Genomic DNA, 21877 nt, shown 5'->3' with positions numbered 1-21877 from the left:
CCTCGGAAGGATGGAAGGCTGAGTCAACCCTGAGCCGGTGAGATTTGAACCACTGACCTGCTGATCTAGCAGTAGCCTGCAGTGCTGCATTTAACCACTGCGCCACCTTGGCTCTACTACCGGTTCTGTGGGTGTGACTTTGTGGGTGTGGTGTGGCTTTGTGGGCGTGGCTTTGTGGGCATAGTAAGGGAAGGGTACTGCAAAATCCCCATTCCCTCCCCTCCCCACTAACCTGCTTTCCAGCTTCATTCTCCTGTTCAGGGCAACAAAAGAAGATCAGCTGGGAGGCTGGGAAGCAGCAGGGGGGGGGGGGGGGGCAGCCTATTTGCTGGTTTGTCAAACTACTTAAAATTTCTACTACCGGTTCTCCAGAACCTATTAGAACTGGATGAATACCACCTCTGCCCCTGGAGTTGGATAGGACTCAACAGGGAAATCTTCACCTTTTTACTTTTCAGTTACATCCACAGCATTGTACATTTCCTAAAAGAACCAGAGCTCAGGAGACAGTAACGACTTATAACTGGGTCAGGATAGACCCACTGCTTTGTTAGATAAGACATCCTCTGGGGGGGAAATGGGCAAGTCCAAAATATCATAATTGATTGCTGATGATGAAGAACTCCTGCTGCCCAGACTGCAGTTTTAAAAACATAGCTGACTGGTAGGTAATATATTGTATTACTCATTCTGGGAGGAAGACTTGAGCGGCTTCTTCTTAACTTGCAGATCTGCTTCAGTGCTAATTGCATGTATTAACCACTCTGACAGGGTCATTCAGATTTAAATAGAAAAGCAGGAGGAGGAGGAGGCTCTTGAGGAAATGGCTGCTGAAATTTCTGTACCTTTAGCATCCTTGCTTTTCAAATGAACTTCTTGATAAGGAAAACTAATCTACTTCACAGTAATTTTGGAGACTTTTCAGTAATTGTGGGGCGGGGGGAGAGAAGAAGGTGGCCAACATTTTCCTACCATTTTCCCAGATCAGTTGTTGGAGATGACCCCTTGATATTAGTGGTTGAGGTCCAATTCTGAAGCCAAAATAGGAATTTTGCTTGGAAGTGTTATGTATAAGAATAAGACTTGGAAAAAAGGGCTTTGGTGTTTGCAAGATTGGTAAATTCTATATAGCGAGAAGTCTTCAAAGAAGAAACATTCTTCTACTTTAATCAGTGATATGGGTTTTTTTTTAATGTTTCAGTCAAAATAGTTTATTCCATGGAGCACTTTCATATGAGATAAGAATGGTTGCAGGAACTGGGCATGGCTAGTCTCGTGAGGAGAAGGACCAGGAATAACATAATAAAATGTTCCAATATTTGAGGGCTGTCACAGAGAGGAATGGGGGTCAACCTATTTTCCAAAGCACTTGAAAGCCAGACAAGGAACAATGGATGGAAACTATCAAGGAAAGATTCAACCTAAAAATATTTTCTGAATGAGAACAATCAACCAATGAAATAGCTTGCCTTCAGAAGTTGTAGGTGCTTCATCACTGAAAGTTTCCAAGAAGAGCCTGGACAGTCATCTGTCAGAAATGGTATAGAGTCTCCTGCTTGAGCAGAGGGTTGGACTAGATGATCTACAAGGTCCCTTCCAACTCTGTTATTCTATTCTATTCTATTCTATTCTATTCTATTCTATTCTATTCTATTCTATTCTATTCTATTCTATTCTATATACTGACATGAATGAAAGCATTTCTGACTTCTGAACTTGCATTCAGCCATGACTTTTTTCTTCATAAATCCACACCAAATAAACAAACAATGTGCTGGCTAGCTGATAAGAAAAACTGAGATTAGAGTCGGTTCAGTTCCTCACAGGAAAATACTTCTCTGAAAGTTGCACTGTTTTGTTAAAAAAAATCATTTATTGGGCTGTTGGACTGAAAGGTAGAATTTGAAACGATGGGAGGAGATTTTGGAAAGAGAACTGGGAAACAGAACTTGATGGAGGTCTGAGACACTAGAATGGATTCAAACAGAGATGAAAGTTGGAAACCTGCTGGTTTCAGGAAGGAATTGGTTAATCTAAACTGAATTGAAGACTATGATATTGATAGAATCTTGTCAGTTTAATAGAATCTTCGTTGGAAGATGATTGCATAAGAAATGTGGGGTTAAGACTCAACATTCAAAGAACAAGATGTGCCATGGGACCTTGTCTATCCTTTACAGATAGTCCCTCTGAATCAGAAGATGATGGAAGATAGTAATAGCAATAGCACTTTGACTTATAGTGCTTTACAGCCATCTCTAAGTAGTTTACAGAGTCAGCATATTGCCCCCAACAATCTGGGTCCTCATTTTATCCACCTTGGAAGGATGGAAGGCTGAGTCAACCTTGAACCAGACAGGATCGAACTCCTGACAGTGGGCAGAGTTAGCGTGCAATACTGCATTCTAATCACTGCACCACCATAGCTCAAAATCAAATATTCTATCAATCAGAGTAGAGGGAAAGAGAGTCTGCCCAAATCTGCCAGGTTATTTTTTAGTTCTAAAATAAGACATAAATATAGAATAGAATCCCAACTTTATTATTGCATTTTTATTGTACAGCAATTAGAGCCACTTTTTCATGAGATGGGTGGTCATATAAAGCTGATCAATAAAAAAAAACTTCACATAGCCATAGGCATGTGCCTGTGTTGTAGCTTGCAAACATATACATAATTAAAGAACCTTAAGCTAAGATAACCAGTAGTAGAGAAATAATTCAGTAGTAGACAGATAATTCTATCTGCAAGGCAGTTTTAAAAGTCAAGACACTGTCTTTTCAGGAGGGTAAGGATAGGATTTGGGCTATAGAAGGCAATGCAATTAACTAGTTGTAAATTCCTGGGGAAATGAAACTGATTCCAGTTAGCTTGATATTCCAATTATTCTTAATACAAAAAAAAAAACAACTGAAGTGCTATTTCTATCAAATGCTGACAACCTGCAAAAGTTCCAGTTGCAATCTGCAAATATCCATCTGGAATCTGACACAGATCACAGGCATGCAAAAGCAGCCCTGTGATAAGGCTGAGTAAAGCAATTGCTTCAAGTAAGAGATATTGGGTGGTAGAACAAGAGGTTGGAAGTGAAAGTTGTATAACAAATTCCTGCCAATATTCCTTACCTGGGGTTTCTGCTTTCAGCTCCCTGCATTATATCACCATTAGCTTTTGTGGATGGAAAAGGAAAGGGAAAAATTATTTTCTTCTTAGATCTGAAGTGGCCAACAGATCTCTGTGAGAGTGAGAGTCAGAGTGTGACACACATACAGAGAGAGAGAGAGAGAGAGAGAGAGAGAGAGAGAGAGAGAGAGAGAGAGAGAGAGAGAGAGAGAGAGAGAGAGAGAGAGAGAGAGAGAGAGAGAGAGAGAGAGAGAGAGAGAGAGAGAGAGAGAGAGAGAGTGAGTGAGTTTTATTTGATATCTTCAAGCAAAGGCCGGATAGCCATCAGTCAACATGTTTTAGCAGATCCTGCAACTAGCAAGGGTTTGGACTAGGTAATCTTTGAGGGTTTTTCCCATTCTGTGATGGATGTCTTTATTACGTAAGGTAGGGTTTCTCCCCCTGACCAATTTTAAAATGTGTGGACTTCAATTCCCAGAAGGGATCTAAACCAAAGCAAGGATCCACAAGTCTAACATGAAGCATAGATCAGGCAGCTACTAATAACAACATCTGGAACAAGTCAGATCCCCTTGTGTCTCTAGAAGTACAATCCAAGTTGTCAGGCCTCCCACAAGTGGGCACAACCAAGGAAAAATTACACAATGATATCTTTAATACTAGGTAAAGGGTAAAAGTAAAGGTTCCCCTGGCACATATGTGCTAATCATTCCGACTCCAGGTGGTGGTGCTAATCTTTGTTTCAAAGTTGAAGAGCCAGCGCTGTCTGAAGATGTCTCTGTGGTCATGTGATTGGCATGACTAAATGCCGAAGGCGCACGGAACACTGTTACCTTCCCACCAAAGGTGGTTCCTATTTTTCTACTTGCATTTTTACATGCTTTTGAACTGCTAGATTGGCAGAAGCTGGGACAAGTAATGGGAACTCACTCTGTTACGTGGTGCTAGGGATTCGACCTGTCGAACAGCTGACCTTCTGATTAACAAGCTCAGCATCTTAGTCACTGAGCCACCACATCCCTATCCTTAATCTTTAATACTAGTCTTTATTTTTTATCTTTAATACTAGTCAGAGTTAAATAACAGTCTTGGAAACTATAGTCAGAATTTTCCAGCCTCTTTTTTTTGATGAGTTAATTAAGAAAAAGATGTTTTCCTACATTATATCTGTGATAAAGTATAGCTGCGAACAATAATGTCAAGAATTTCAGGAACGGATTACTTGTATTAAGGATCTTATTTATATGATGCAGATGTTTTTTAACAATTCAAAATTGTTTATGAGAATTGGCTGACTATTCATCAGCAAGATATTTAAAAAAATCAATATGCAACATCTTAGATGGGCAAAACAACAGCAGGGCCAACAGATTAAACATGAACCTCCTGAATTCAGTGTCTCTCTTGTCTGCCATTTTTGTTACCTAGAATATCCCACTTTAGTATCATTTCTGAGATACTTTATATACTGTAAATATACTATAACGCTCTTGCAGGTGTACCAGAGATGCTGCATGAATATTAATTTCCAGATGTGACCTGCATTCATTTTGAAGGAAGAGCTGGAAGAAATATACTTATTTTTCTCAAAAAAAAAAAAAAAACCCAACCCAAACAATAAGCCATTTAATGAAAGCAGACAAGCTAACGAGAAGAAACAGAATAAGTATTTACTAATATCCTAGATAATAATGCTTACAAGCAGAGGATGTGAGATCTTCCTCTTTGCCAAAAACTGAATATCCAATAACATCTGGATTAGTTAGATTTGGAGGAAGAGAAGGGTAAAACCAAGAACCAGATTGTTGGAAATAAGAACCAGAGTGTCCATCTTTAATTAAAGTGTTCTTCGCCTGTGCTAGTAAATAAAAGGAGAAGAATGATTCTGTGATTATTAGAATGCAGAGCAATATGGCGGGGAATGCCAAATTAATTTCTATTAATTTATTAATGCAGGCTTTTATACATTATATGTGAATTAGCATGATAGGCATTTGCGTTTTGTTCTGTTGCACACCATGCATATTTTGAAGATATAAATCGCTTCTCAAAATTCAACTCAATTGAAGTGCTTATGGGGTTGCTCTTTTTTATTGGAGGCGAGGATACTTGAGTAAGACCACAAGATGCTCACTAGTTTCCTGTTCCTGAATGAGTCCAGTTCCTAGCAAGAACATCCCCACTGATTTTCTATTGACCTCCTCTCTCTGGGCCAAATTTTGTACAGCTGGCTAGAGAAGAGGAGGCAACCACTTACATGTTGCAAGAGAGAGAGAAACAGAAACAGATACCTGTTGAAGTAAAAAAGTATGCAGATCTTAATAATGTTTGTTGCAGCCAACTGGATGTGTAGAAACAGGTTTAAGGAAACAATGCTATGGAATAATTGATTGAGATGAGTGAGGTTCATGTCTGATCATTTGTCAGGTGCTAAATACTGGCGGTGAACTTTAAGTCCAATGACTGCTTTCCTGTCTTTTGTCTTTCAACCTCCAAGAAAATAATACCTTTATAAGCATAATGGAATTCTGGAAAAAAATGAATAACCTGGAAAATCACAGTCTTGGTTAGAAAAATTTCATCTTATTGACAAAATATTTGTAGCTCATGGTTGAGCTGTGAAGTCCTTGGTGACTTTCTGAGCTTTGCTGTTTTCTTGCAGACGGTTCATTACCAATCATTTGTTAATTAGTTATTTAGGTAATTACCTAGTTTGGTAATGAAACATCTGTAAGAAAACAACCAAGCTCAAGGACTCCACATGCAATTTCACTTTATTTTACACTGCAATGTGTGGGTTGTTTTTCTTGGAGGGAGGGGAAGGAGCACCCTTCAAGGGCATTACTAAAAACCACCTAGATAAAATCAAATAAGAGGATCCTTGGCGCTCTCTAAACTTGCTTGTTTTCTTACAGACATTTCATTACCCTAACTGGGTAACATCATCAGTGCTCAATCCAATCCTATCAGTGCTCAATCAGTCCAAAAAAATCCAATATGTTTCTTCTCAGCAGTCAGAAGTCTGACAATAGGACTCAAACAAGGACAAAGCAATATTAAAGAATATTAGCTTTTTGAAACAGTCCATTGCAGACTCAAAGTAGCCCTTTGGGGGGAACACGAACACACACACACAAACAGACACACACACACACGCACACACACTTTAAGGTAGCTCAGTTGCTAAGATGCTGAGCTTGTCAATCAGAAGGTAGGCAGTTCAGCGGTTCAAATCCCTAGCACCATATAGTGGAGTGAGTTCCCGTTACTTGTTCCAGCTTCTGCCAACCTAGCAGTTTGAAATCATGTAAAAATACAAGTAGAAAAATAGGAACCACCTTTGGTGAGAAGGTAACAGCATTCCGTGCACCTTTGGCATTTAGTCATGCCGGCCACATGACCACCGAGACATCTTCAGACAGGGCTGGCTCTTTGCCTTTGAAACGGAGCACCGCCCCCTACAGTTGGGAATAACTAGCACATATGTTCAAGGGGAACCTTTACCTTTACCTATATATTTTAATAGCACAGTCAAGGAAGAGGCTGCTGAACTCAACATTATGAAAAGTTTCAGGCCATCTCAAAAGGTCTCAATCAACACAATATTTTTAACACACTACAATTGTTACTACTACTAATCCATTTTATGTGTAACTTGCATCTACCTAATCACCCTTATTTTCCTTCCCCTTCTCCCCTACATCACCCCAATTTAAATGGTGTGGGATACAGCTACATCAGATGAGCTTTGTTGGTTTGAGAGTGCTATCAGACTCATTCTGATTTCCTACACACATACCCCACCCCTCCTGCATTCCACAAATATACTTTGGAGAGCTGTGGATGCTGCTAAATAGATTTAGAGGATCATGGGGACTGAACTGGGGAAGAGCAGAGAAATTCGTGTTTGCAATAATGGAATTAATTTCCTTCTTCCAAATGCAATCAGAGATTAATCTGCCTTGCAATTTGCAGTGGGATTCAGCTTGTCCCTTAATGACTGAGACCCAAACAAATTTCTGGTGCTGAGCATATTGGCTCTTAGCTGGTATTCCAAATCAACATTTAAAATCATCATGTATCCTCTATGACTTGTCTGTTCAGGGGAATAGGATGGGTATATGCTGCAGTTTGGGAAGGAGGAAAATCATCATTAAGCACACAAGTGATTCTGTAATTCTGTTCCAGAGCAGTAATTACTTTTACTTCAGCATAAGAGATTAATTTTCCAAGAATTTTGTTTGCCATATTATTTCCTATTTGCACTTATCTGTGTTTCTGAATTACTCTTAGGCCATTTCTGAATAGGTTGGATCTCCAGTTTAATGCCAGGATGTACCAGACAGATGGAGTCATCAAAGATTTCAGATGGATTTTTGATTAAAAGTGGAATGAATACATAAATTGGAAATGCACCTCTAACCAGAGTTTTTGGCTTAAAGGAGTATCCCTTAGAAAGATTAAGAACAGTTGAAAAACAAAGACAGGCAGAAAGTAAGGAGCAGATAGCATATGGTAATACTACACATCCATCCAGGGCTGGAAAAACTCCAGTGAAATGTTAAGATTATAAGTAACTCTTTACTCCCCTCTGATAGTTGCTTGGAATTTTGCAGACTGGATAAGGTAAATTCTAACTTAGGGATTCTCAACCTTGGCAATTTCAGATGAGTGGACTTCAGCTCTGAAAATTAGATGCCCTCCAAATATTATCTTGGATTTGTTAGCCTTAATTCTATTAGCTGTGATAAAAGACTGGCAGGGAAGAAGGTACCATCTGTGATTGGAAACAGTCTTTCAGCATGTATAGTATGCACTACTATTGCTTCTCCTACAGCTTGGCCCAAATTATTTCAATTCCTGTACTCAAAGAGTGAGGAGGAACCACTACCAGCACGCAGAGAGAAGCTTCTGGAGATGACATCTTATGTAGAGAAGTTACTCATGTATATTTCAGTAGAGTTCACTTCCGAATGGTATACACAGATGCTTTTGGCCTATTTGAGTTTGGAAATGAAACAGGGTTGCAGCTAGTTAGTAGTTGGATGAGAGATTGACTAGGAATCCTAGAGTTGTAATCTAGATCAGAAATTTGAAAAATCACATGTGTATATACAATAAAGTGGTTTTTTTCCCCAAATCATCCTCTTGGCCTGTCAGAAAAACAGTACTACCTGCAATAAATAAAATGGTAGTGTTATAGAAACTGAGACAGAGGCATAGGAATAAATGAGATGGATTTTTGTTTTGTCCAGTAGATTAAACCTGCCATGAATTAGAAGTTTGTGTCTCCTTCTGCTACAACCCTGAGAAAGGTCATAAAGGGCTAGAGTACATATTTTAAAAAGCTATATCTTCTGAATAAATGTCCCAAATCAATGGTTGGGTCTGCAAAAGTCTAATGTCATGCTTTTCCTTGAATTCCTCAGCTTGGACAACTCTTGAACCCTCCTTCTGGTTTGGATCTTTGGATCTTTTCAATGCTGGTCTGCCTGATGAAGTCTACTTCTCCTCTTGGCTCTTCAAGCCTTGATTCTTCCATGATCAATTCCATTGCTGCTTTTCTTCCAAGTGAACATCTGCCAGTTTCTCTCTGTGTATTTGGCCAAGTGTTGACAAGATAAACTCCTTATTTCTTTGCAACTGGGCTGTCCCTTCTCCCCCTTAGCTGTAGAGACTGGGCACCTGTCAGCCCTTCAGCATAGCTCAGACTAAGAATCTATCAGAGTTTGTTGTATAAATTCAAATTCAGAAAGCACACAGAGATAACTGATTCAGCTGGATTCATTCATTTCTTTATATGCATAAGAATAGATGAATAAATCTACAATACCAATAAGTGGTTCCCCCAAGTAAACACAAGGCAGGAGAGTTACAGGCAAACACAAGCAGTTAGCTTCATTTCAGCAGACAAACCCAGACAGACTGCTAGTTGACTTCTCAGAGCAGCAGACTGCTTAAGTTTCTGTTTCAATTCTTTGCACAGACTCAGATCTGTTTAAGCTCCCATTGGCTGACTTAGTTGCTATGCCTATTCATTGGCTGACCTTGTTCCCATGTATCTCCCAGTCAGTGGTGGGTTCCGGATCCCCTTGCAACCATACCGGTTGCAACGGGGCCCAGCATCCTCCACATAAATGCACTCACTGTGTGCGCACATGCGCACACATGCGTGCAGCACATACATGCATCCTACCTTCCAGCAACGCCTCATGATGCTCCAGCCTAACTCTGGATTTTATTTCTTTCTTGGCACAAAGCTCTTCTGTGATCTATATGCCCTTATTCCATTATCTCCAACACTTCTGACAGCAAATACCTTATCACTTCTTTTCATTTCTATCCTCTATTATCTTAGCTTCCCCGAGGTTCCTATGTTTTCTGATTCTTTACAAAGCAGTAATCACAGACCTTTGCAACTAAGTTTTAACTCCCTAACTTCTCTTAGCAAGCCAGTTCTGCCAGTTAGCATCAAGCTTTAAGTGCCTTAATTATTTATCATTTCTAACACAGCCTGCTGGCTTGTATATGAGTGGCACTGAATTCAAAGCGACATGAAGAAAGCTTTTAAAATTGTATTGAAAGCCTGCAATCTTAGGAACAATGGAGAAGCTGCTCAAGTCTGAAAGGAAGCTTGACCCATTTGAATGCTGCTGCCAACACAAGACCCTCAGTGAGTAGCAAGATATGAAACACAAATCAAATATATCAATGTAAAAAGCTTAAGACAGATCCAGCCCAAACAAAATATATGGCTTGAAGTCCCAATAGCTCTCTGGAAAAGCTTCACATTTAGCTTTTTTTTCTGGAAGGTAGACACTGTCAGAGACAAATGAATCATCAACTGGATATCATTTTAGAAGTCCGGCTCCATCACTAAAAAATAATGTTTTTAGGCTTCAGCCCATCTAACCTCCTGTCTGAAATAAGCAACCAGATCCACATGTGTAAAATTCGAATTAACTAATTCATTGGATTTCTACCAAACAATACAGGGATCTCTCCAGATTGCTTACCTTCTCGTGGAAACAGATAGATAAGGTTCCATAGAGTTTGGGGAGTGGAAGGGGTCAGTTCTAGGTCTCTTGCAGCTGCACAGCAACTCAAGGCTAATTCCCTGCTTGATTTCCTCCTCCTTGCCTTGCTGGCTGTTTCCCAACACCTCGTGAATATGGGAGACAACCAGCTGATTTTCCTGGCATGAACAGAGGGTTTGGGTGACACTGGGAAAATACCAAGCTATACATGAAGTGAAATCCAATAACTGGATTTACTGTTTTACACTGTTAAATTATTTTTCTATAATGGATTTGGGGGCTTGAGCCAAAAACTGGAGGAAAATGTAAACAAACAATTGTATGGACATCTGTTATCTCTTAGGTACCTAACTTGTTTCCAAATCTTTCCAAAGAGAATCCTGATTTATGTACTGAGAATGCTCTCCTGCCTTATTGTAAAGCTATGCCTTTGACATCTCACCCCCTGTGCACAAATGCTTAGATGAGTGAAAGTTGTGTCTTTTACGCTTCACTAGTAGATCTTATGCTGAACCTTAGTATCAAGCTAGAAATGGGTGATCCTTCCCCTCTTCCCTTTATTTTAGGTAGGAAGATGTCATGGAAGCTGCTATTAACCGGACAGTCTTACCCATTGTGTACATCCTTGGAGAATGCTATATCATTTGACCATTACATTTACTTTCTGTTTTTCTCTCAAACTGTGTTAATTATACTCTCATTCTCACAATAATCCTGTGAGGTAGATTAAAAATCAGACATTTGCTCAAGGTCATTTCCCAGAACAAAGGGGGGGGGATCCATTTTCATTTGACTCAGTTCTAGTGTATCTGTCCTTTGCTGGTTTTCCTGTTATTCTCTGCTGAACTTTTCAATGCAAGCAACCTCACCAGTGGTGGGATTCAATTTTTTTTACTAACGGTTGTGTCAGCGTGGTTTGGTGGGCATGGCAGGGAAAGGATACTATAAAATCTCCATTCCCTCCCCACTCCAGGGAAAGGTTACTGCAAAATCCCCATTCCCTCCCGATCAGCTGGGACTTGGGAGGCAGAGAATAGATGGGGCAGGGCCAGTCAGAGGTGGTATTTACCGGTTCTCCGAACTACTCAAAATTTCTGCTACCGGTTCTCCAGAACTGATCAGAACCTGCTGAATACCACCTCTGAACCTCACCAATGGAGGCAAAAGCTAGTTTTCAAAGTCTTCTACTTTGATGGAAAAGGAAGTGGGGAGTATCATACCAATGTATCATTGGAGCTGCTCATCATTAAAACTGTGTAATTAAGATAATCATCTTTACTGCTAGGAAGAAAGCATATGTACCAGTATATGATTATATGTATAACAGGTAATTCATAGAAAAGTACATATATTGTAGGTGACTTCTTCTTTCCAGGCATTTTCGGGGTGGGGTGGAGGAAATGCATTCATGGTGGATCAATGTTCTTTTTGATATTTCTCCCGTTTAATGTCTTTTACCCTGTAGGCAAATGCCCAAGATTCCGTATTGGCTGTGCCAGGTTGAATGATATTGTGATACACTAATATCATGGATGTTTGAAGATAAAGAAAAGTGGATTGCTTGAGAGGAGTGCAGAAATGAGAACATGGCCAGTGTTGGCAAGGGAAATTCTAGCCAGAATGCCAAAGAGATGCCAACAGAGCTTGAAAACAACACAAATGTTCCAGGAATTTCATTCTCTGTCTCAGATGTCCTTTCCTCCCTTCTGCTCTCTGAGAGGGCAGGAGGATAGATTTCATTTGCAGCTTCAGTACCCCAGCTTCATGGCAGAGGCAAGATGGCCAATTTGTTGACTCATCTCCATGTTGTTGCCAAGGCAATCCATATGGGCCTTATGCCCATGTTCCTGTTGCAAATCCTGTTCATAGGCTAATGAAGAAGATAATGAATGAGCTTATGAGAAGGGAAATTGAGCTCTTCACACCTGGTAAACAGCCCACCCCAAAACAGATGCCTAATGTAAATTAATGGAGCGTCTTTGGTGCTTAATTGTACTAAAGTAATATCACCCCAAATTACCTTAAAAAGGTCTAACATTTCTAGGAAAGAAAACAAGACCTGATACACTTCACTCCTTGTGTTTCTTTCTCTTTTGGTATGTCCTTCTTTGTTTAGAAACTTTATCAAGATGACAAATTGTTTTAAAATCTCTCCCTTCCTGGAAGCATTGCAAGAAATGTGTCATTCCTAGTTAACCCTAACCTAACCATGGTTCCAGGTACTCAAATAGCTTCATAGACAGCCATGACACTAAAATTCGGAAAAATAAAGCATTAGAAACTCTTTTTTGAGCCAGGTATTGCCTCTTCAGGAATCCCTAGAACATTACCAGCTACCTTTTAGAGAAGAAAGTAATGAGATACAGAATAAAATACAGAATAACAGAGTTGGAAGGCATCTTGGTGGTCTTTAGTCCAACCCCCCTAAGCAGGAGACCTTATACCATTTCAGATGAATGGCCATTTATTCTCTTCTTAAAAAACCCCAGTGATGGAGCATCCACAGCTTCTGGAGGCCATCCTTTCCACTGATTAATTGTTCACACTGTCAGGAAATTTCTCCTTAGTTCTAGAGCAGGGGTTCACAACCTTTATTTAGCCATGCCCTACCTAAGCATCTCTAAAATCCTGATGCCTTCCCCTGTGACATATAATTCTCACTTTACTCAAAAAGTGAACTCTACTCATGCAGAGAAAGCCTAAAAGGCCATTTACTTGGTTTAAACAAGGCTCAAATTGCCCCCATTAAAAATCAAATTGCCCCCCTGTGGGGCATAGGCCCCAGGTTGGGAACCACTGTTCTAGACTGATTCTCTCTCTGATTAGTTTCCATCCATTTCTTCTTGTTTGGCCTTCAGGTGCTTTGGAGAATATGTTGACTCTTCTCTGTGACAACCCTTAGATATTGGCAGATTGCTATCATGTCAGCTCTAGCTCTTCTCTTAGCTAGACTAGACATATTCATATTCAGCTCCTTGGTCAGATGCTGGATAGGATCACTATTTGCTGACACCAGGAGAGCCAGATATGGGGGTATGAAGGGGCAGTTTGAGAAATTATGTGGAACTAACCATGAGAATAGGGAAGGAAAGAACAATTACATACCCCCACTCCCTCACTCCCTCCGTGTGTGTGTGTGTGTGTGTGTGTGTGTGTGTCTCAGTAGTAGGTTCCGGATCCAGTATGGTTGGAACGGGCCTGGCGGCGTCCACATGCGCAGCGCAGGCATGTGTCTTAGCGCCTCCAAGAGCCTCGTGATGCTCCAGCTGCTCAGCGGAGCATCACGCAGGTGCTGTATGTGCCATGTGCGTGTGTGGAAGCGCCAAAGACTTAAAAGACAGGTAAGGAGCTCTGGCAGGTGGGTGAGCCCTCCGGAGCACCATATGGAACGGTATCCAGTGCTCTGGCAAGGCTCCGGTATGCCTGTACCGGGGCATACCGCCGGCAGCCCACCACTGGTGTGTGTGTGTGTGTGTGTGTGTGTGTGTGTGTGTTTGACAAAGCCTTCAGAAAGAGGAGAATGTGAGAAGGAAACTCAAAATTACTTTGCCTTGATTTTCTTTAGTATGAAATAGGGCAGAGAGAAATGTGTACAGATTTGGACAGACTTTTGTAATTCTGTTATTTTTTCATAGTATAAAGTCTATCTGGAATCCGTACCTTGCCTATTTCTTGATTTGTCCTTCCCTTAAGGGCTGACACGGATATTTCTCTTAATTGTTATTTTGGCCAGGGCCCAACCAAGTGAAGAAGAACCAGCATGAGAGGACTTTGTCAGGAGTTGCCAGATGCTGTCTCACCACCTTCAATAGAAATCATGGCCTTTTTGGTAGAAAAGAGTTTCTTTGCCCTTCGTTGGATATTGAGTTCCAAAGGCCAGTTGGAATAGAATGGATTGTTGAGAAACAATGAGAAATGAAACTTGACAGAGATCTCTTATTTTTAAGCCAATAAAGATAGCAGTCCCAAGCTCATCGAAGGGATCACAAACATGAACAAAATGAAGGTGAGAGAGAGAGAGAGAAGAGAGAGAGAGAGAGAGACTGAGAGACAGAGAGAAAGAAAGAGAGACAGACAGACAGACAGACAGACAGACAGACACAGACACAGACACAGACACAGACACAGACACAGACACAGACACAGACACAGACACAGAGACCAAACTTTACATCTGGTCTAAAAATACTTCCACCCAACTTTCAATTTTGTTTCAGAGGCTGGGAAACATACATATAGGCATTTCAAGCAAGAACAAATAGGGGCCTCTGAAATCCTCTCTCTCTCTGTTTTGTCCTCAAAATAACCACAGGCAAATATTCAGGATAAAATTCATTATGTATAGTCAATAATTATTCCGTTTGCTTCATCTCCTTTTTCTTCCGCATAATTATGGTTCATCTCCGTCACCTTCTCTTGGGTGGATTAATTATGGAAACAAACGGCAGCTGGGGATTCAGTGACCCTCAATGCATGATATCTTTTCTGCCTGGGATGTTTTTATAAAGGTGTCCATTGGATTTATGATAGCCTAAAAATAACATTACAGGGAGATTGGTGTGAGGTGAAGCAAGACTGGAACCGAGGCTCTGCTAAGGCAGTGGCACCTCCTAGCTTGCTTGCTTTTCTGTCTTGTTATTGTCACCTGTTTATTCCTCTGATCTGTCCCTAAGGTCCAGAAATGAACATTAATGCTGGATGGAGTCAGGGAGGAGCCCAGAGAGGACTTCCTCGATGGCCTTTTAAAACCTCATTGACAAAAGCTATTTACTACAATGCATCTCCGCCAATATCTCCAGGGACCTAATCTGCACAACCAAAACTATATATGACATTTAGGTCCCATATATGGGAACAAACTAAAGTATCAATCAAAGATGATTAGGGGCCTGGAGGCTAAAACATAAGATTGGTTGCAGGAAATGGACATGTCTAATCTAGTGAAAAGAAGGTCTAGGGCAGAGGTAGCATTCAGCAGGTTCTGACCAGTTCTGGAGAACTGGTAGCGGAAATTTTGAGTAGTTCGGAGAATCAGTAAATACCACCTCTGACTAGCTCCATCCCCATCTATTCTCTGCCTCCAGAGTCCCAGCTGATTGGGAGAAAATGGGGATTTTGCAGTAACCTTCCCCTGGAGTGGAAAGGGAATGGAGATTTTAAAGTATCCTTCCTCTGCGATGCCCACAAAATCACACCCACAGAACCGGTAGTAATCCCACCACTGTTCTAGGGGGTGACATGAGAGCAGTGCTCCAATATTTGAGGGGCTACCATAAAGAAGAGGGGGTCAAAGCACCTGAAGGCAAGACAAGGAACAATGGATGGAAACTAATCAAGAAAAGAAGCAACTTGGAGTTATGGAGAAATTTCTTAACACTGAGGACAATTAACCAGTGGAAGAGCTTGCCTTCAGAGGTTGTGGGTGATCCATTACTGGAAACTCTTAAAAAGAGACTAGACAGGCACTTGTCTGGAATGGTGTAGGTTTCCTGCTTGAGCAGGGGGAACTGGAAGACCTCTGAGCTCCCTTCCAACTCTGTATATAAATACAGAAATTCCTCTTTTTCCTCCTTATATTTGGATGCTTGTCCTCCTGAACTCAATTGAATTTACTTCCACTTAACCAGGCATAACACTGGGCTATCAGTTGTAGAGTGATAGAGAATGGCTTTGAATAATGAGAGTCATTGTTGTGTTTAATTTCAAGCTCCACATAAGCTGTGATGAGTTAGTTCATACTACTACTACTACTACTACTACTACTACTACTACTACTACTACTACTGGATGGGGAAAACTGTCTAATCACCATTGAGTCCTCTTAATACACATTAAAAAGACTTAAAAAAAATAATTGTCTAACATTACTTGTGGCCTTCTCATGTCTCTAGTCTTGGATCCTGATAAATGCCCAGCCTCCTTTCCTGCTGGAGTCACTTAAGTTAGTGGAAAATTAAAAAGAAATCAACAAGGGCATTGAGGGGGGAAACCCATAATATAGTTTGCAAAGAGAAAAATGCACAAATGGATGCACCTGTCAAACTACGTGCAAGGTGGAAGGTAGCCATCAAATAGAGGGAACAATGCCGGAATCAACATATGCCTGATCCTGTTTGAGCAGTTGCCAATATTGTATAGTGAGTCTGTTGAAAGTTATTGTCTTGCAAGGAATGATCTGGTTTTCTTTTGACTGAATGAAGAGTTTTCCCTCCATAAATTTGCCCTGGGGAAGGAGCAGTGAACTATTTTTAAGCAGAAGAAAGGTTTCCGGGTTCAAAACCTACACGGAGGATCTCTATTCTGCCCATGGAATTATGTCCCTCTTTATTAACTCTATTGTTTGTAGGGTGGGGGCTACTCAGTGCTTAAAAACCTGCAAGAAATGCAACATAAGCCTTCAGCTGCAGTGTAGTTACAGTATATTTTTATTGATGTTAGTTTTTTTTAAAGTACAATTAATATTTGTAAAGCAGCTTCAACTCTTTGGGGTTTCTTGGGGCCATGCTAAATGCAGTCTCTCTCTCTCTCTCTCTCTCTCTCTCTCTCTCTCTCTCTCTCTCTCTCTCTCTCTCTCTCTCTCTCTCTCTCTCTCTCTCCCCCTCCCTCCCTCCCTCCCTCCCTCCATCTCTCCCTCCCTGCCTTCCTCCCTCTCCCCCACCCCATACATTTAGGGTGAGAGAGATCTGAATTAGGTTACATTAGGGCCATAATGGAAATATTTGAGCTTCGGGTTGATTTTTGACTCTATCCATAGTGACTGCATTCCAAAACTGGATCCTATTGCCCCACATACCTACTATTTCACTGGAAGGAAAGTTTCCACATTCAAGTGATGAAATGCAACATTTCCTGTACTTTAGACTGTCAATGTAATAACCGTATCATTTTGTGGATGAAGAAGGATGGTTGAGTTTTAGAGAAAGTAACCAATAGATATTGGAACATGGTTAGGGTACTGGTAGAGTGTTCTTTTGATTGAGTAATATTATATGTGCAGTTGGTCACCTGATGTTCTCCTTGGGTTTTGGACTTCAGCTCCAATCAACCCCAATCAGCATTATTAATGAGGAGAACTTGTGGAAACTTTAGCCCAGGGATGTCAATCTCGATTTCATTGAGGGTCACATTAGGGTTGTGTTTGATTTCAGGCAGCAGGGTGGACATGGCCAGGGTGGGCATGGCCAGCTCGACATCACTCATGTCGGGGGTGCCTGTGGAAGCCCAAATGCTCTGCCAGTGAAAATGGCTCCCAAGCTCTGTTTTTGGCTGTGACAGCCTCCTGCAACTCTCTGCCAGTGAAAACAGAGCTCAGGAGGACCACTAGCAGCTCTCTAGAGGCCCATTTTTGCTGGCAGAGACACTGTGGGCAAGTCCTGTTTCCAGGGTGGCCCCACAGACCAGATCTAAAGATCCAGCCCCCGGCCTTGAATTTGACACCCCTGCTGTAGCCTAAACCATCTAGAGAACATTGGTTGCAGAGGTGGATTCCTACTGGTTCGGACAAGTTCGGCTCAGTAGGTAGTTGCCCACGCACTCGAACCAGTTCTATTCTCAGTGATGCCATCTTTATTTTTGCTTCTGCACATGCGCAGAACAATCTCCATTGCAGAAATGTAATTTTCCCCCTTTTCTTATGTTCTGCACATGCACAGACTTTTTTGAGGTAAATGTGCATGCACACAGAGCGTACATTTGGCGTGCATACGAGCAAAGCGCTAATGCACATGCAAAAAAATTTGCACACTGAACCGGCAGTAATGCTGGTAGCAATCCACCCCTTATTGGTTGATTTTTGTAAAACAGGGGGAGTTGACCTTCTCATAAGAAGTGATGGAAACAACTATTAAGGTTACTTCTTTCCATCCAAGATCTTCATGAACAGATCATATAATCCCATGATAGTATTAGAATAAAATCTCACTAATTTTAGGGGAAATAGTTAAAGTTGTTGCAATCATATTGCTGATTGCTAAACTTTGAAGCAACTGGTCTTTAATCAAATGGCTGCATGAATTAATTACTATGAAAAGTATCTGGGGGTTTCTTTGGGCCTTGCTGGGTGTATATTCTTCCTTTGAAAGGTATAGTTTGTTTATCTGCTGATTTATGGAGATGAATTATCCATAGCGCCACTAATCACTTCGACTTAATTTAATAGCTATCTTTTCTTTTAAAAAAATAAGCCATCAAAGGAACATCTGCACTTTACATATTCAAACCAGGAGGATTGCTGAAAAGTGTTGTCTTGAAATAATCCTTTAAATCTGTTTGAAATCCCACATAATTTCTTTTCAGGTTTTTCACTTATTCTCATTGTATGTTTTGCTGGCCTAAAGAATGTACCCCCAACCAACTGTCCTTTTGCATGTGTATATTGAGTTTCATCATGATTTCCGTACAGTGGTTTAATTAGAATGCAAAGCCAACCAGATAAGGTGTAAGGACCATTCAGGCAAAGCAATTACTTTTGGATCCAACAGACAAGTAATTTCATAGAAGATGATCTGACCTCTCTAAGTCATTTTGCTTGTGAAGTGTATCCTTAATGCTGCGTAATTGAAATGACACCTCATCACCGCAGGATATTTTCAGGACTGAGAGTCTGTACATAAGAATCAAAGCTGAAGGCAGGGGATTTGATAGATTTTTGTTTTGTATTGGTTTTTTTTAAGCCAAAACTCTTTATTCTGGGATTTTAAAATGAGGTGCAAGCATTTTATTATTTAGCAACTATCGGCATTCCATTTTCATGATAGCGTTCCATAGATTGGAATGCAACCCTGGCTGGGAGAAGATGATCATAGGGCTGCACACATTTATTACAAAAAGTGGCACTTATTTGCAGCTCAGATTCACAGGTTGTCATGGAGGTGAAAGAATCAGATCCTGTAACTGCTCCTGGCATCCACATACTGTTCTTGGTGAGGAAAGATACCATGGGCAGGTGCCAATTAGAGCCTTTCCCAAATTGGGAAAAGCCTGGACTGGTTCCTGGAACAATTCATGCATTCCATACTCACTGCCCTGGTGGTGCAATGGTTAGAATGTGGTATTGCAGGATAACTCTGCCCGCTGTCAGAAGTTCAATCCTGATGAGGCTCAAAGTTGACTTCCATCCTTCTGAGGTCAATAAAATAAGGACCCAGGTTGTGCTGACATTATAAAGCACTCAGAGAGGTCTATAAAGCACTATGGAGTGGTACAGATGGCCCTTGTCTTACAACAGTTTGTTTAGTGACTGTCCAAAGTTACAACAGCATGGAAAGAAGTAACTTATGATCATTTTTCACAGTTTATTTATGACCATTGCTGTGCCCCAAAATCATGTGAACTCCTTTTGCAACATTTGGACAAGCAAAGTGAATGGGAAAGCCAAATTCACTTAAAATGGATTGCTCACCTATCAACTGAAGTGATTCACTTAACAACTGAGGCAAGAAGAGTTGTAAAATGGGGCACAATTCACTTAACAAATGCCTCGCTTATATGTACGATTGCATATACATTATAGCTAGTCCTTGACTTACAACTATACATTTAGTGACTGTTCAACGGTTACACAGCACTTATGATTGTTGGAGCATCTCCCTGGTCACATGATGAGCAACTGATACTTAAGGTGGTTGTTGTGTCCCAAGATCATGTGATCCCCTTTTGTGACTTCTGAAAAGCAAAGTCAATGGGGAAGCAGGATCGACTTAACAACGATGGTACTAATGTAACTACTATAGTGATACATTTAACAACTGTGGTGAGCAAAGTTGTAAAATGGGGCAAAAAAACCTCCCTAACAACTATCTTGCTTAACAGCAAAAACGTTGGGCTCAATTATGGGTTGTAAATTGAGGACTACTGGCACTATGGGCATTAAACATGAATTCTTCATTTCTAATGGTTATGCGGCAAAGCAGGAGGATCTAAGGCAGTGTTTCTCAACCTTGGCCACTTGAAGATGTCTGGACTTCAACTCCCAGAATTCTGGGAGTTGAAGTCCAGACATCTTCAAGTGGCCAAGGTTGAGAAACACTGATCTAAGAGATTAGCTGGTTTATAGTGTTTCTTTGCTGTAGGAGAAATTAGCCCTTCTTTCCTCAGCTCTATCATTTACCAGCTGGCCTGGCATTTAAAACTACTATTTGATTTAAAGGCTGAGTGCAGCATTGGCCAGAATGGATTCTGGCATGATGTCATTTGCCTGAAAGCAAATGTTGACATTCAGCTGATATCCTCTATGATTATGACAGAATAATAGAATTGGAAGGGACTTTGGAGGTATTCTAGTCCAACCCCCTGCTCAAGCTTCTAGTCCAACACCCTGCCCTATACCAGTGGTCACCAACTGGTGGTCCATGGACCACTGGTGGTTTGTGAGAAGATTTTGGTGGTCCACAGAAAAATTATTTGCCTTTTTTATATTGCACTAAATCAGAGGTCCTCAAACTACGTCCCCTGGGCCGGATATGTGCAATGAACATTTGTGTTGCTGCAGAGAGACTTCCCCTTCAGGGTCTTTTTGTGTGGGTCAGAGGGGGGTAGAAATTCCAACTTTGGGTCTGCTTCACCCTCCAGCAAAGGTTGGAGGGAAGTGCCGCTGGTGGTGAAGAGCCGGGGGGCCTTGTTCCAGTGGGACTGCATCAGTGATGTGCGGTGAGGATTATGGTTGATGAGGCAAGAGCATGGCAGCAGCGAAAAGCAGCGTCCCCGCTGCTGTCCCTGTCAGAGGTGTCTCACATTTATGTCCGCCATAGACGCGAGATGCCTCTGTCGGACACAGCAGCGTGGATGGAGGAAGTGGGGTGCGAGGTGGCAGTTGGCGAAGAAAGAGGAGAGGAGGAGGAGGAAAGGGAGAGGGGAGCAGGATGGGGCTCTCGGTGGGGGGGGAGGAGAAAGGGAAGGGGGCAGAGCAGGCAAAAGAAAGAAAGCGCCAGCCCACCAGCAGAGGCGGGTAAAAGACCCGCTTCTGCTGGCGGGCTGCCCCTCTCTTCTGAAACAAGGCTGCCCTCCCTGCCTCTCCCCCTTCCCTCTCTTCTCAAACAAACTCTGGTTCTCTCGCCTCCTCCTGCAGTTAAGCACTAAGCAGAGTCATCCACTGTGACTCTGGCAGCAACTACCTCAGCCTTTTTCCTTTTAATTTTTCTTTTCTTTTCATCATGACAGTGGTGAGGCCCTGCCTCCCCTGACTGCACATCTCTGGACTGCATCATGGTCTGGAATTGGCACTCCCACAGGTCTTCCTTCTGCTTGGAAATCCTATGTTTGTAGTCCTCAGTGAGGTGCTTCTACTGAGCTTCCTTCTGGGTCAGATCCAATTTGAACTCAGCCAGGTGTTTTGCCAACTCTTTCTCGTGGTGGCTGCTTAGCTCCAACAACTGCTTCCTGTTAGGGCCCTAAGGAGCCCTGGTGGGGAGTCGAAGAGTGACTGGCAGGGGAGGGCCGAGTAGAGGTGCCCCTCGGCATGAGTGACATCAAGTTGTCACACCTACAAAGTCACATGATCACCTAGCCATGCCCATCCAGTCATTAGGCAGATCATATTAATGGTCTGCAGGATTTAAAATTAGGAATCTAGTGGTCCCTGAGGTCTGAAAGGTTGACCCCTGTCCTATACTCTTTCAGACAACTAACTGTCGAATCTCTTCTTTAAAATCTCCAGTGATGGGTGATGAAAGCAAGCTGTTCCACCTATTAATTGTTCTATCAGGAAATTTCTCCCTGT

General features: G+C 41.6%; 1 protein-coding gene across 1 annotated transcript in view; it reads left to right on the top strand.

Moving 5' to 3' along the window:
• The window catches only part of CPLX1 (complexin 1), a 180615-nt gene that overhangs the window by 149749 nt on the left and 8989 nt on the right, over window positions 1–21877 (top strand). The window lies entirely within an intron of this gene.

Source organism: Thamnophis sirtalis, unplaced genomic scaffold, assembly GCF_051295495.1.
Source record: "Thamnophis sirtalis isolate CommonGarterSnake01/CBP01778 unplaced genomic scaffold, rThaSir2_p1.2 scaffold_5, whole genome shotgun sequence".
Classification (NCBI taxonomy): domain Eukaryota; kingdom Metazoa; phylum Chordata; class Lepidosauria; order Squamata; family Natricidae; genus Thamnophis; species Thamnophis sirtalis.
This window is presented reverse-complemented; position numbering and strand designations above follow the sequence as displayed.